The sequence below is a fragment of the Apis dorsata genome, unplaced genomic scaffold, assembly GCF_000469605.1.
Source record: "Apis dorsata unplaced genomic scaffold, Apis dorsata 1.3 scaffold_293, whole genome shotgun sequence".
NCBI classification, from domain to species: Eukaryota; Metazoa; Arthropoda; class Insecta; order Hymenoptera; family Apidae; genus Apis; species Apis dorsata.
Genome location: NW_006263568.1, coordinates 1,088,763 through 1,093,296, shown reverse-complemented (window position 1 = coordinate 1,093,296; position 4,534 = coordinate 1,088,763).

The following is a 4,534-nucleotide window of genomic DNA, read 5'->3' as shown; positions in this document are numbered from 1 at the left end:
AGGGATATGGGCGACAAGGTTGAGAGGTAGCGCTCCGGGGGTTGAAGCAGAGGGAGCCACGCGGGTATTAGCATATTAATTTCGCAGAGACTGCGACGCGCAGATAAAGCATCTTAGGTAGGCGAACTTCGGTGATGAATCAAGCTCATACCCGGTGGTAATTATTCAGAAAGTTCATCGCCAACGGGCGATCCAACGCGCGGGACCACGCGGAGCGAAACAAAAATATTTTTCTTCACCAGGACCTCACCGTTGTCCCTCTCCTTCTTTCCAGTATTTCGCCAAGGAAATACGAAAGGAAGACGAATAACGAGGAGGGAAATATCTATTTTTCTCCCCCTCTTTGAAGAAAAGAAGGAAGAGAATAAAGAAAATTGCGGAAGAAACGGCGTCAATTTCTAATTTTAAGGGAAATGAGAAGCGCGAAAAATAAGATTCTTAGGTTTTTCGAGGGCAAGGCAAAAGGAGGGGGGGGGGGGGTTGAAGTAGTTTACGTCTAATTTTCCAATGGTTTTTCCTTTTCTTTCGCGATCACGGCAAAATGGCGGAAAGAGGTTAGAACGATGTTAATCTATTTACCGGCTGACGTACCCTTCCTTCTTTTCCCCACTCCTTCCAAAAACTCTGGTTTCAACCGTCTTTATCAAGCTCGTATTTCATCAGGGGCGTCCGATTATGAGCGGACAAGAAATTAACTTTTTCGCTAATTAACTCCCCAGAGTCACTAACGAACCGCAACCAAAGTCAAGTATTGTCTTTTCCTTCCTTTTCCATTATCTCCGCCCATTCTTCTTTCTTCGAGGGAAAGACGAAATTTTTTAGAAAAAAATATTAATTCCATCCCTCTGATAAAAAGAAGATGTTGAAAAGCGATACTGCTTATGTCACCTATAAATATATATATATATATATATCTCCTTTCAGTATTATCAAAGTTTCTCGAGACAGAATTTCCTCGGAACGGTCTTCCTCATAAATATAAATCGACTTTCTCTAATTAATCACAGCGTAACTCTCTCTCTCGAGAGAGAGAAAAAAAAGTAAATAAATACGAAAGAAAATTGTGGAAGAAGTCGAGTTTCTCGAGCTCCCGTTCCTCCTCCCAAGATCACGTAAGAAAAGTACGGATGCAACGTGCACGGATAAGCGCGCGTAATCCTCGACAACTGCCACCGTTTCTCATTTTTTTCCCTTTGCGCTAGGGTTTGGACCCGGTCGAGTCCTAGGTTCGCCGCACAGGATCGTGACACGACTCTCGTGCAAGAGTCGAAAGGCAATCGATAGCAGCTAGCACCCACATCGACAGCGACTCTACCCTTCTTTCATGCATATGCTGATGTCACCCATATATTTGCCGGGACATCGACGACGCTACTGGTTAGCGTGGCGACCACAGCTTTGCCCGCACGAAAGATTGAATTCGAACGCTTGTGTAAATACATTCTGAAAATTTATCCATCTTCGATACCTTCGATCAAAAAGTTTCTCCAACCTTTATTCTTTTTTAAGAATCATCGCCAAATTTATGCCCATTTCTTACATATACATATTTATCTCTATTGACAGGCTTGGAAGAAAATGAATATATATATATATATTTGTCTGGTCAATCGGATAAGTGGACACAAATGAGAAGAAAGAAAAGAATCGAGGCTCCGCGTGGTGTTTTTCAACGGATTCGGCGGAAGCGGTTGAAAAAAGCGTCGTTTCGACGTGTCGACATCGTTATTCTTTTTTCTCTGCCGCGGAACGGTGGAAACGATAAACGAGGCGGTCGACGTTGGCTCTCGAGCGGCGGCTAAAAGAGGCAGAGATGTCACGGGAAGGAACAATAGGCCACGAAGAGATGCATTGTCGCGGTTGACTTCCAGAAGTCTGTCGCGAAGGAAAGGCTCGGCCACGAGGGAACATCCACGGCTCTGCCTCTATGAATCCAGCTTTTAATTACGTTCTGAATAGACCGTGTCCCCGTGTATGCCGCCTTTATGCCGAGACCACGACGATGGACGAGGAGGATTCGCGATATCACGGCCGCATAGCCATAATAATGCGGATCCGCAAGCGCAAAAAAGTTGCGTCCACCAATGAGACGTGGCTTGTGCGAGCCTATCTACGCCGCGAAAATGTATACAAGCCACCCACCACGTCCAATTTGACGCGCGACGCTCCGTTTTTATGCAACGACTTTCCCTTTCCAACCTGCACACACTATATTACCTGTATTGGATGTTGATACACTACTCGTGGAACGCGTCTTTCCAACATCGATTCGTAGAGATTAAAACGAAATGTGGAAATTGGTATGCGAAAATGTCGGTTGATAAACTGTTTCATTGTATTCGTGGAACACGTTTCGAAGATTGATTTTCGAAGAGTTATATTTATATTTCTTGTTAATATATTCGTGAAAGATAATGATGCAAGTTGCTATACGTGAAAATACGTCAGTTGAGATCATATTCTAATAAATAAACGTTAATTAATAATTTTTGTGTTTCGGAACTTAGAATTCATAGAATTAACCGGATATTCTATTAATATCGTGTATATATAATACGATTAAATTCTTCCCTGTCAAGCGATTCAATTTGAATTGGCAAAAGAATTAAATTTCTATCACGTAATTTTCATTCACGAATTCTATTACACTCTGTATCTATACAATTTTCATCATCGTTCAATTTTCGATTTCGACAATTCTCTATAACTTTGAAATTCGAATTAATAATATCAAACTTTGAACTCGAAGAAAACAAATTTCTATCGTAATTTTCGAAGGAGAAGAAGCTCGATGATTGGTGAGCAACAAATTAAATGCTACAATGTTGACCTCGACACTCGTGCCTCCTCGTGGAGATTCGATGCGACGATGGTTAAAGATTAGAAGCAGGAGGTGGGGTGGGGGAAGTAGTAAAGAAGTTGGTTGCGTCGCGATGTTGATCACGGGTCGGATTGAACGAGAATCAGAATGTCCTAGAACGGCAATTGAACGCGTTTAGCGATAATATTTCACGTTGCCTCTTTACATAACTGTGTCACCGATCGTTCTTCTCTTTCTCGACATACGTCACTTACGAGTAGGAAGGATAAGAAAGGATGCACAATTGGGTGAGAAATAGGAGAGAATGGTGGAGGGTGAGGTGAAAGAGGTGTAAAGAGAGAGTTTATTACCAGAGGTTGAGCGGGCAAGAAAGTACAGAGGGCGATGCTGCGTCGAGATCCAAGCTAATGTTTCATTAAGACGAGCAGCTGCGCCGTCGTCGTCTCTTAACTTATTAAACGACACGCTCGAAGCGGCCAGCTTCGAAAAGCATCGCGTGCTTCGCTCGGTATTAACGTAACGATATCGATGATGCGATTATATTTCCTTTTCGATTCACTCGTTTCGATTCTTGATTTTTTATTTTCAGTCATTGGAGACGATCAATTCGTCTTTAAAAAAAATTCAAAGAAACGATCATATTTTATATTCTCATTCTATGTTGATAAGTTAAATGAATGATACGAAGTAACGAAACTTACGAATGATTGATTTATTTCTTAGTTTGTATGTAAACAGCGTGCACGTATATATTCTTTTGTAGTAAGATCATCGTTTTCAATTGTTTCAGAGGTGGCTTTGATTGAAGTAACGTTTGAAACGCGCAATAAATTGACATATTTTAACGAAGCACAAGTGAGAATAGCATTCCTAGAAATGACTCGATGCGCAGTTTATACGAACGTAGATCTTTCGCGCTTGACAGTAGAAAATATATACGAAATAAATGCATATTTCCTCTTCGATCACATCCATATACATTTACTTAAATACTTAAATAAAATCGTGACGTTGATTTTCCATACTGAAAAATTGGAATTATATTTTTCAGATATTGAAATGAAAATTATTTCGAAATAGAATGAATATTCCATCGGCTGTAATACATAAAAAAATCTCAACTTTCGATGCAACGTGATGAATTTGAGAAAAGAGTACGACTCGCAATTACGCTCACGTTTCTTCACCTTCTTCTTTCGTTTTTTTGCCTCCTTTATAAGCGCACGCTTAAAAAAATCCAACAAAATTTCGCATAACAAATTTCGTTCAACGTTTTCAGCGGTGTGTCACCGTCGAGGAGCGAGGTATCGAGAGGTAGGTGGAAAATTTTTTCGGACCAGAGAGAGGGTAAAAGTAAAACATCGTCACCGTCCCGTGTCGTACGTAACAACGTATATGGATGTGGTTGTTCGCTAGCTAGGTGAAGCGGTAACTTGGTAACGTGGGCCCACCTGACTTTCGTAAGCGGATCACGCTCCCCGCTGAGTGCTTTACGGCATCGCTTTTTTCCCACTCTTCCTCCTCCTCCGTTTCCCGTACTACCCATTCCATGCATCTCGTCCTCCTATGTAGCTACCAAAGTGTGTACCTTGCTGCATGATTCCTACCCTATTTTTCTTCTGTACCTCGTTCGTTGCTTCCTTTTTTTTTTCTTTTCTTTTTTTTTTTTAACAAGTGCAAGTGCATCGAAAAAAATATTCTTTTCTCGGTCAA